Source organism: Piliocolobus tephrosceles, chromosome 6 (genome assembly GCF_002776525.5).
Source record: "Piliocolobus tephrosceles isolate RC106 chromosome 6, ASM277652v3, whole genome shotgun sequence".
NCBI lineage: Eukaryota > Metazoa > Chordata > Mammalia > Primates > Cercopithecidae > Piliocolobus > Piliocolobus tephrosceles.
The window spans coordinates 125,194,808-125,205,969 of NC_045439.1; the positions used below are offsets into that span (position 1 = coordinate 125,194,808).

Sequence of the window (11,162 nt, forward strand, 5' to 3'; positions counted from 1 at the left end):
TTCAGCCACTGTATGTCTTTTGAGTGGATAATTTACTACATTTACATTCAGGGTAATAATTGATAGGTTAGGACTTAACTGCCATTTTGCTAATTGTTTTCTGGTTGTTCGTGGATCGTTTGTTCCTTTCTTCCCCTTTTGCTATTTTCCTTTGTGGTTAAGAGATTTCTGTAGTGGTATGTTTTGATTTTTTACTCTTTATTTTTTGTGTATCTACTATAGGTTTTTGCTCTGTGGTTACCATGAGGCTTATAAAAACTTCTAATAGTTATAACAGGCTATTTTAAGCTGATAATAACTTAACTTTGATTACAAAAAAAAATACACTTTTACTCCAGTTTCTCATTTTGCATTTTTGATGACACAATTTACATCTTTTTATATTGAATATCCCTTAATGAACTAATCAGCTATTATTGTTTTTAATAGTTTTGTCTTTTAGCCTTCATACTAAAGATACAAGTGACTTATATACCAAAATTACAGTATTAGAGTATTATGAATTTGACTATGTACTTACTTTTATCAGTGAGTTTTATACTTTAATATGTTTTTGTGTTACTAATTTGCATCCTTTTCTTTCAGCTTAAATAACTCTTTTTAGCATTTGTTGTAAGACACATCTGGTGATGATGAAATCCTTCAACTGAAACAACCTTTTTATAAAGATGGAAGATACTATAACGTATTTTTAGAATAATAGGAATAATCCTACAGAGGAAGAATTTGATGATGCAGAATACAGAGGGTATAATCAGAGGAGCAAAATCTGTGAGTAAAGAAGAGAGATTGGAGTCTAGTATATAAATGGGGGGATTGGTCTTTGATAGTAGTGAGAAAAATTTATCTACTGTAATAGGTGAGAAGGTAGGCAGGCTACAGATCCAAGTAGTTTGATAGGTTTGGTAAGGGAAGATGAATCAGTTTTCAATTGGATTCTATTTTCCCAGTGAAATAAAGAGTGACTTATAAAATTAACAATAGTCTTTCCTAAAATGGAGATAATAGTGTTTGCTTCCAAGGGTTAATGTTTGTGCATGTAGACCCCCTAAAGTATGTAGGCCATGGCTAAATTTGCTGTACTGAAATCTTGACTAGGCTGAATAGCTCAGCAAGGAATGAAACTCAGAACTAGTCAAGTTATATAAGATGCTTCGTATGTGTTTCATAACTATGTTGTATTTCTACGGCACAGAAAGAATACATGAACCTAGAATGCAGGTGTTGTTAGTTGTTGTGACTAAGTCTGATAAACACCCTCTCCCAAGGTCCTAAAAAGAAGAAAGATTTGCTGTTCTCTGCCCTTACTGATGAAGTCACTGAACTTTAGGTGCCATTCCATGAGTAACATGGGAAAGTCTGGGAAGCTGTTCCGCTTTTTTCTCATTTTCAAAGTCCTCATTCTCTTACCCTCAAAGTCCTTGAACTTTGGCCAGGTCTTATAGCCTGTTCTAGCCTATGTGTTCACTTTGGAATTTGTCTTATAATTTGATTTGACACTATTTGTTGGGGAAAATGAATGGTTAAAACAGTGCATTAAATCAGTTACATCTTTTGTGTAATACGAAAAAGACAAACTTTTTTCCTACTATGCTCTCAACATAACACTTCTGGAACAAGATATGTGAATTTTTCTTTCATACCAACCAATTCTTTGACATCAACTGGGTGTCTTACAATTTAATTCAGTCCTGACACTCTACGTGGGGTTAGGGTCAGATTTTACAAATTAAGTGCTCAGTCTCACAGACTTCAGATGCCAGTGGCAAGTCTGGATCTTTGGAATTTCTGACCAACTAGCTATAAATTGGAGGTTCCCTTGACCCCATCTCATGTTTGATAATTTGTTAGAGCAACTTCCAGAATCAGGTAAACCCTTACTTAATGTTTACTGATTTATTAGCAAGAGTATTACAAAGTATACAGATGAACAGCCAGATGAAGAAGTACATAGGGCAAGGTATGGGGAAAGAGGCATGGAAGCTCCTTGTCCCCTGGGGGCACCCCACCCTTCAGTGTTCAGCAACCGTGAAGCACTCCACACACCATTCTTTTAGGAATTTATGAAGGCTTTATTACATAGGCATGATTGATTCATTGGCCATTGGTGATCAACACAAACTTCAGCTCTTCTCCCCTCATGGTGGTGGCAGAAGCACTGGCTGAAAGTTCCAACCCTCTAATTACATGGTTGGTTCTCTGGCATCCAGCCCCTATCCTAAAGCTGTCCAGGCTCCAGCCACCAGTTATCTCCTTAGAATACAAAAGACACTTATCACTTTGGAGATTCTGAGGGTTTATTTCTTAAGTCACAGTATTCATCAATCCCTCTTGGTTCTTGTTATAATTCCCTTATGCTTGGAGGTCATATGGAAAAATGTCACATCCAATGTGGGAATCCTTATGACAATGTCTTTGGGATGGCTCTCTAGTGGACTCAAAATTTGCAGTTGGTTGGGAGCCCACTGCCTCAGCTGAGTGACCATTCCTAATACTGGGTAGGAACCTGTCTTCAGGTTAGGTTCTACCTATTGGTAGCTATTCTGCTCTCTGGAGTCACATAGGTCTTTATATATGGTGATCATTTTCATTTCATCAGGTTTTCTCTTCAGGCTAAACAACCACTAGAACAATGTTTTTCAATGTAGGTTCTTTTGCTTCAGGATCAACTAAATATCTCAACATCTCTGGGATGGAGCTCCAGAATTTGCATTTTTAGGATTCCTCTGCACTCTAATGTTTTAAGACCATTGCACTAAACTATATTAAGTCTAGGGACCATACCATTCTTGCTCACCACTGTAATCCCCACACTTAGCGCAGTGCCTAGAATGTAGTGCTTGATAGTTATATATTGACTGACTGACTGAATGAATAGATGAATTCTGGCAATTGGTATAGATTATCTCTTGAGAAACCACGTTGCCTTTACCTTAGGGCAATGATTCTCAAACTTTTTGGTTTCAGGACCCCAAAGAGTTTATTATAGAAACTTCTAGAAAATACAAGACTATACAAGCACATTTGCTGTTAGCCATTAGAGTGATGATGTTATCACATGTCTTGTAGCCTCTGGAAAACTCCTCTGCTACTCAGAATGAGAGTAAAATAGGCAAAATAAAACAAAACAAACAAAAAAATTTGGTATTAGGCAGGGTACCATGGCTCACACTTGTAATCCCAGCACTTCGGGAGACTGAGGCAGGCAGATCACTTGAGGCCAGGAGCTTGAGACCAACCTGGCCAACATGGCAAAATCCCATCTCTACCAAAAAAAAATACAAAAATTTAGCTGGGTGTGGTGGCGCATGCCTGTAGTCCCAGCTGCTCAGAAGGCTGAGCCATGAGAATCGCTTGAATCCAGGAGGTGGAGACGGCACTGAGCTGAGATTGCACCACTGCACTCCAGCCTGAGCAACAGAGCGAGACTGTGCCAAAAAAAAAAAAAAAAAAAAAAAATCTTGGCATTAATATGAAAATAGTTTTGACCTCCTAGACTTCTTGAAAGGACTATATTATACTTTGTAAACTACTGCCTGAGGGGATATTTTGGCTGCAGAGGCAGAGTAAAATACAGTGGTTAAGAGCATGAATTCCAGAGTAAAGTCACCTGGATACAAATTGGCTCTGTCGCTTACTAGTTATGTGATATTAATAATCTGAGACATTACTCAACCTTCCTGTGCTTCATTTTTCTTATGTGTAAAACAGAGATGATAACAGTGCTTGCTTCTTATGGGTACTGTGAGGACTCAATGAGTTAAAACACTAAAATGCTTAGGGCAGTGCCAAATATATGTTAATACTAAGCATGACAAAGGTCTATGTAAATATTGTTATAACAATGTGAGTATCTTTATTATTATCATTATAGATACTACATGATTGTGCATAACTGTTGTTACCCCAGGCCCCTTCTGAAGGCCTTTTCATGAACACAAACTACACTTGCAGCCCATTTGTCCTGCAACCCAGTGGCCAGCCAAAATCAGAGGCCACAAATTTGGACAGCAGTTCTCTTATTCCTTTCCTAAGTTCTTTTTAAACTCTCTGGCTCTGTGTTTTGCAAAAGCAACTTTACTGCAAAAGCAATTTTTAGTCTCTATCTTCTAATATAATTTTGTGGTGTCCTCATTCTCTTCCATTTTTGAAAGATACTCCTCAGCTAGGCATGGTGGCTGGTACCTGTAGAATCAGCTACTTGGGAGGCCTAAGTGGGAGGATCGAGGCAAGAGGAACTCTTGGGGCCAGGAGTTCAAGGCTGCAGTGAACTACGATTGTGCCACTGAACTCCAGCCTGGGTGACAAAGGGTGACCCTGTCTTTAAAGCAAAAGGAACTTCTCTCCTACAATAATAACATCTTTGACTCTGCTAGACAACTATGCAAGAGGTTTTTTTTTAAATTTCTTTTACCCCCTGCCCTTTGAACTACTAAGCCGGTCCTATTTTTATTTAATTAATTAATTTATTTTTTGAGACGGAGTTTCGCTTTTATTGCCCAGGCTGGAGTGCAATGGCGTGATCTTGGCTCACGGCAACCTCCACCTTCCAGGTTCAAGCGATTCTCCTGCTTCAGCCTCCCGAGTAGCTGGGATTACAGGCATGTGCCACCATGCCTGGCTACTTTTGTATTTTTAGTAGAGATGGGGTTTCTCCATGTTGGTCAGGCTTGTCTCAAACTCCTGACCTCAGGTGATCTGCCCACCTCGGCCTCCCAAAGTGCTAGGATTATAGCCGTGAACCACTGTGCCCAGCCCTATTTTTCGTTTTTAGAGGCAGAGTCTCACCATGTTGCCCAGGCTGGCCTCAAACTCCTGGGCTCAAGTGATCCTCTCTCCTCAGACTCCTGAGTAGGTGGGACTATATATGGATGACACCGCACCTGGTCAGCATTTGCTTTCTTTACTTTTTAGAGATGTTGGCAGGGGGAGGAGTTCTTACTATGTTGCCCAGGCTGGTCTTGAACTACTGGCCTCAAGGGATCCTCCTGCCTCAGCCTCTCAAGTAGCTGAGATTACAGGTGTGAGCCATATTCCCAGCTCAGATTTTTAAAAAATGTCTAAGCACATGTTTACTGGTCTCTCTGAACATACTCCTCCTCACTCTTCCTCCTTCATTTTAATAGTTTCTAAATTGTTCGATGTTATTTATCTTTAAAACTCTTTCAATTTTCCCCCAACTAAAGGTTTCATTTAACCAGTAAGAAGAATTTTGGGAGCTAGGCACAGTGGCTCACGCCTGTAATTCCAACACTTTGGGAGGCATAGAGAGATGGATCACTTGAGGTCAGGAGTTCAATACCAGTTTGGCCAACATGTTGAAAACCCGTCTCTACTAAAAACACAAAAATTAGCCAGGTGCAGTGGTGCACACCTGTAATCCCAGCTACTTGGGAGGCTGAGGCAGGAGGATTGCTTGAACCTGGGAGGTGGAGGTTGCAGTGAGCCGAGATCATGCCACTACACTCCAGACTGGGTGACTGACCGAAACTCTGTCTCAAAAAAACAAAAGAAAGGAAAAAAGAGAGAATTTTTGGCTCAATATGTTGATAATATTGAGCTCAATATATATAAGAGAATCTTTTTTTTTTTTTTTTGAGATGGAGTCTCACTCTGTCGCCCAGGCTGGAAATCAGTGGCGCCATCTTGGCTCACTGTAAGCTCCTCCTCCTGAGTTGACGCCATTCTCCTGCCTCAGTCTCCCGAGTAGCTGGGACTACAGGCGTCCGCCACCACGCCCGGCTAATTTTTTTTTTGTATTTTTAGTAGAGACGGGGTTTCACTGTGTTAGCCAGGATGGTCTGGATCTCCTGACCTTGTGATCCACCCGCCTCGGCCTCCCAAAGTGCTGGGATTACAGGCGTGAGCCGCGGCGCCCGGCCAAGAGACTCTTTTAAAAAATATTTAGGGGCCGGGCGCGGTGGCTCAAGCCTGTAATCCCAGCACTTTGGGAGGCCGAGACGGGCAGATCACGAGGTCAGGAGATCGAGACCATCCTGGCTAACACGGTGAAACCCCGTCTCTACTAAAAAATACAAAAAACTAGTGGGGCGAGGTGGCGGGCGCCTGTAGTCCCAGCTACTCGGAAGGCTGAGGCAGGAGAATGGCCTAAACCCGGGAGGCGGAGCTTTCAGTGAGCTGAGAACCGGCCACTGCACTCCAGCCCAGGCGACAGAGCGAGACTCCATCTCAAAAAATAAATAAATAAATAAATAAATAAATAAATAAATAAATAAATAAATAATAAAAAATATTTAAAACTCAGATTAAGAAAGTAATATATGGCCGGGTGCAGTGGCTCACGCCTATAATCCCATCACTTAGGGAGGCCGAGATGGGTGGATTGCATAAATCCAGGAGTTCGAGACCAGACTGAGCAACATGGTGAAATCCCATCTCTACTAAAAATACAAAAAATTAGTGGGCATGGTGGCGTGTGCCTGTTGTCCCAGCTACCCAAGAGACTGAGGTGGGAGAATCACCTGAGCCCGGAGGTCAAGGCTGCAGTAAGCTGTGATTGTACCACTGGGTGACAGAGTGATCCCTTGTCACATACACACAAGTAAAACAAAATATAAAAATTAAAATGAAACAAAAAAAGAAAGTAATGTATATTGACTAGAGAAATTTTGAAAATATATTTTTAAAAAAGTAAATAAAATTCACTTATGATCACTCCATCGGAACATAACCACTAGTAACATATTGGCATATATTCTTTCAGTAGGTTTTTTTCTATGCAATGTGTGTATTTTTGCAACTAAATTGGGATCACTCAAATATAGTGTTTTGTATTAATAATATACAAATATATGACGGCCATTCCCCTGTTTCATTAGATATTATTCTACAGCATGTTTTAAAAGTACCCAAGTAATCTAGGATTGCTGTAGAAAAATTAGAACATTAGTCTTAAATGACCACCCATGGACAACTAGAGTAATTTGATATTTATCTTTACATCATTTTTTTCTGTGCATATACTTCTAGAAAAACAAGACTAACTATTTCTACTACAGATTTTTTTTTTTTTTTTGGAGACAGGGTCTCACTCTGTTGCCCAGGCTGGAGTGCCGTGGCACAATCTTGGCTCACTCCAACCTCCGCCTCCCAGGCTCAAGAGAGTCTCCTGCCTTAGCCGCCCAAGTATCTGGGATTACAGGTGTGCGCTGCCATGCCCGGCCAATTTTTGTATTTTCAGTAGAGATGAGGTTTTACCATGTTGGCCAGGCTGGTCTCGAACTCCTGGCCTCAAGGGATATTCTCGCCTTGGCCTCCCAAAGTGCTGGGATTGCAGGCGTGAGCCACTGTGCCCAGCCATCTACTGTTTTGTAAGATGCTTTTTTTTTTCCCTGTGGTAAAATTCACATAATATAAAATTCATCATTTTATCATTTTAAAGTGCACAATTCAGTGTGGCATTTTGTATATTCACAGTGCTGTGCGACATCACCATTATCTATTGTAGTTCAATAAAATTTTCATCATTTTAAAATTCCATAGCCATTATAAGCATTCATTTCCATTTTCTCCTCTCCCCAGCTCCTGCTAACCCTAATATGCTCTTCTATTTCCATGGATTTGTCTGTTTTGGCTACTTCATATAAATGAAATCATACAATATGTGGCTGTTTATGTCTGCTTTTTTCACTTAGCATAATAGTATATAGGTTCATATATGCTGTAGCATGGTTAAATAATAAATACGCCATTTCATCATATGGGTATATACCACATTTTGCTTATCCATTCATCAGTTGATGGATATGTGAGTTGTTTTCACTCTGCTATTGTGAATAGTGCTGCTATGAACATTCATGTGCAATTGAGCACCCATTTGGCATATACTTATGAATGGAATTGCTGGTCATATAGTAATTCTGTGCTTAACCTATTGAAGAACCACCAAACTATTTTCCACTGGGACTGCAGCATTCTACATTCCTACCAGTAATATATGAGGGTTCCAATTTCTCCACATCCTTGTCAACACTTGTTATTTTCCTTTTTTATTGAGATAGGATCTCTGTTGCCCAGGCTGGAGTGCAGTGGTGTGGTCATGGTTCACTGCAGCCTTGACCTTCCAGGCTCAAGGGCTCCTCCAACCTCAGCCTCCTGAGTAGCTGGGACTACAGGCACATGCCACCGCACCCAGCTAATTTTAAATAAATTTTTATAGAGATGGGGGTCTCACCACGTTACCCAGGCTGGTTTTGACCTCCTAGGCTCAAGCCATCCTCTCACCTTGGCCTCCCAAATTGTTGGTATTAAATGCATGAGCCACCATGCTGGCCTATTTTCCATTTTTTAATAGCTCTTCTAGTGGGTGTGAAGTGGTAAAGTGGTATCTCATTGTAGTTTTGAATCGCATTCCCTACTCAACATCATTATCATGTCCTTGTTGGCAATTTGTATATCTTCTCTGAAGAAATGTCTATTCAAGTCATTTGCCAATTTAAAAATTGAATGCACTATGCTTTTCACTTAAAAATATACTATGGGCTGGGTGCGGTGGCTCATGCCTGTAATCCTAGCATTTTGGGAGGCCAAGGCAGGTGGATCGCTTGAGGTCAGGAGTTCAAAACCAGCCTGGCCAACATAGCGAAACCCCCTCTCTACTAAAAATACAAAAATTTGCCAGGTATGGTGGTGTACACCTGTAATCCCAGCTACTCAGGTGGCTGAGGCATGAGAATCGCTTGAACCCGGGAGGCAAAGGTTGCAGTGAGCCAGGATAGTGCCACTGCACTCCAGCCTGAGTGACAGAGTGAGACCCTGTCTCAAAAAAACAAAACAAACAAAAAAAGTCCGTTACTTTACTGTTGGATATCTAGACTGTTTGCCTTTGAAGGTTTTAAAATTAATCCTGTAATGTACATTTCAGCGAGTAACTCTTTGCACATGTCCAAGGTTATTCCTGGGAAAAGTTTTTTTTTTTTTTTTTTCCCCCAAGTTTCAGATATAATCAGTGTAATCCCCAACACAATACATCAAAGTGATTTTGTGCATTTAGAGGAGAACTATTTCCTGGTTAAGTGGAAAATTGTGTGGATGGCTTCTGGAAGACCTTCATTGTAAGCAGCTTTATGGTGAAACATGTCATTTAGAAGTCTGGACCTCCTTTTTTAGTTTGCTATAATCTATATTCACTGACTGTAGATTATTATAATTTTGTCTTTATTGATAAAATACAAATAAAATAAATAATATATAAATAATATATTTTGTCTTTATTGATTATTATAATAATCAGTACAAGTTTCACTCAGAGAAACTTGTATTGATTATTGGGACCCAGTTTCTTCCAGGGTTCTGGCTCATGTCTTCTGTCCCAACTAACATCTTGATTGAACAATGCCAGATGCTGGACATACAGCACTGCTCCAGTACCTCCGGATTTAATAAATACGAAGGGGGATCAAGTGTGAATGCTTCTTGACCCCAACGAGGATCTGGTGAAACATGTAAGTGGTGGTAGCCTCCGGTCCGAAAGGAGGAAACAAACCTGCCTGTCAGGTCCTGGATTAAGTACTCCCTGCACTCTATTCCTGAGAAAAATTCTTAGAAGCAGAATGGCTGGGCCAAAGTAGGCAATTCTTAATCTGTAGATACAAGTCATTAAATTGCTTTCCATTAAAGTTATACCAATTTGTATTCCCACCAGAAATATAAGAAAGTGCCCATTTCCTTGCATAATCATCAACAATGGGTTTTATGCATTTGAAAATGTTAATTATCTTATTGGCATAAAATGGCATCTTACTGATTTGATTCTTTTTCTTTTTCTTTTTTCTTTTTTTTTTTTTTGAGACGGAGTCTCCCTCTGTCGCCTAGCTGGAGTGCAGTGGCCGGATCTCAGCTCACTGTAAGCTCCGCCTCCCGGGTTTACGCCATTCTCCTGCCTCAGCCTCCCGAGTAGCTGGGACTACTGGCGCCCGCCACCTCGCCCGGCTAGTTTTTGTTTTTGTATTTTTTAGTAGAGACGGGGTTTTACCGTGTTAGCCAGGATGCTCTCGATCTCCTGACCTCATGATCCGCCTGTCTCGGCCTCCCAAAGTGCTGGGATTACAGGCTTGAGCCACCGCGCCCGGCCAATTCTTTTTCTTTTTCTTTTTTTAAAGATGGAATTTCACTGTATCCCCCAAGCCATGGAGTATAGTGGCAAGATCATGGCTCACTGCAGCTCAAGGACTCAGGGAATCCTCTGCCTCCTGAATTCCTGGGACTATAGGTGTGCGCCACTATCTCATCTGATTTTTTATCTGTAGAGTTGGGGGTCTCACTGTGTTGCCTAGGTTGGTCTAGAACTCCTGGCCTCGAGCAGTCCTTCTGCCTTGGCCTCCCAAATTTCTGGGATTATAGGCATGAATCTCCTTGCCTGGCCTATTTTTTTTTTTTTTTTTTTTTGCCTGGCCTATTTTTATTTTTTGGAGACAGAGCCTCATCATGTTGCCCAGGCTGGCCTGAAACTCCTGGGCTCAAGCCATTCTCCCTCCTCAGAATCCTGAGTAGCTAGGACTATATGTGCACGACACGTGCACCTAGTCAGCATCTTGTTGTTTTAAAGTGCATTTATTTCACTACTATGAATATAAATAATCCTTCGTAGATTTAATGGCCATTTAAATTTCTTTCTTTTTGGTAAATTGGCTATTTTGTCTTTATCAATTTTTTTATTCTTTTCAATATTAATACTAAAAATCTTTTACCTATGTGTTATTCTCTGTCATCCTTCCTTCCTCAACTTTTCATTTGAACTTTACCATTATTGTGATTTTTTTTTTTTTGCATAAGAAGTTTAAAATTTTTACTGGGCGTGGTGACTCCCACCTGTGATTCCAGCACTTTGGGAGGCTGAGGATCACCTGAGGTCAGTAGTTTGAGGCCAGTCTGGCCAACATGGTGAAATCCCGTCTCTACTGAAAATGCAAAAATCAGCCAAGCTTGGTGGCATGCACCTATAATTCCCAGCTACTCGGAAGGCTGAGGCAAGAGAATTGCTTGAACCTGGGAGGCAGAGGTCACAGTGAGCTGAGATTGCGCCACTACACTCCAGCCTGGGCAACAGAGTGAGACACCATCTCAAAAAAAAAAAAAAAAAATTTTTTTTTAAGTGTAGACTGTGTATAGAGTACTAAGGGAGTATCGAAGACCATAATATG

The 11,162-nt window shown here is 40.7% G+C and overlaps 1 pseudogene; it reads right to left on the reverse strand.

The window, feature by feature from the left end:
* Positions 1-9,099: 9,099 nt before the first annotated feature.
* Positions 9,100-9,464, reverse strand: LOC111554797 (annotated as a pseudogene).
* Positions 9,465-11,162: the final 1,698 nt, after the last annotated feature.